Raw genomic sequence first — 1,234 nt, 5'->3', positions numbered from 1 at the left:
TATCAATGAGTTTGAATTTAAGTCGTAACATATGATTAGGGAGAGCTAGTAAATCGAGTGGGTTAATGTTAGTAATACTAGGAGAACTATTGGAAAAACTGTCAGTTTTGGTACAACATAGGAAAACTAAAATTTTATAAACGGAACCGTGGTATTACTTTGATATGCTTAAGTATAACTTTTGTATAACTTTAGTACAACTTGGATATAACTTTGGTATAACTTGCAAGATTTGGATGGAAATGAGGCACCCGAGGCAATCAGACCAACCAGAATGTTCTTCAATCCATCTGAGTACAAGAAAAAAATAAAGCTAGGGACGAGGTGCATGATAGCTAGCACGAGTAAGACGCTAAGCAAACTGAAACCGAAGCTGTCTAAAGCGGAGTGGAACTGGTTCACGGAGCATCCTCAATTCAGACACATTTTCCACATGAAAAGAGAGAACAACCACATGGTTCAGGGAATGTGGATGTTGTTGCTGCGTACTGCCGGTAGCGAGAGGCGAAGAGAAGTGTGGTTCATTGTGAATGGCGTTGCCATCCGTTATGGGCTGAGGGAACACGGTTTGATATCTGGGCTATTCTGCCACAACTATCCTCTCGGCTACAAAAAGCTTGGTGGGACGAAGTTCGTTGATCGACATTTCAAGGAAGGAGAACTTAGAAGGTTGGAGGATGTTAAGAAGAAGCTGGTGAACATGGGACCCCACAAAGACATACTGAAGATGGCGGTTCTATTCTTCTTATCTTATGTTGTTTTTGCGCAAACGAAGGTTGGACACAAGGCTAATCCTGTGTTGGAGGTGTTCCAGAGAGCAGTGGATGATCTTGACTTGTGTAAGTCCTTTCCATGGGGGAGATTCTCTTATGATTATATGCTGAAGGAGATCTCTCACACAATGAAGCATTTTGGAGGGGTTGTGAAAGAGAATACATTATGGCCGCTTCCAGGTTTCTGTGTTCCACTAGAGGTATGCAAAATCCCATTAATGACTTGATTGCTATTGTGATTGACTGATGGCATTTTATAAATGTTGTGTTTAACAGCTTCTTGCATTCAAGGCAATTCCTAAGCTAGGAATGGCATTCAGAGAACCTGTTGAAGGAGCTGATGTCAACTGCCAGAGGATGTGCAAGTCCTCATTCAAACGAAATGGAATGACAGGGGTGTCACTTTCGGCGATAAACAAGGAATTGTCTAACACAACCGTAAGTTTACCTGTGAACTAAAG

Source organism: Brassica oleracea, chromosome C6, assembly GCF_000695525.1.
Source record: "Brassica oleracea var. oleracea cultivar TO1000 chromosome C6, BOL, whole genome shotgun sequence".
NCBI lineage: Eukaryota > Viridiplantae > Streptophyta > Magnoliopsida > Brassicales > Brassicaceae > Brassica > Brassica oleracea.
Note: the sequence above shows the minus strand (reverse complement) of the source record.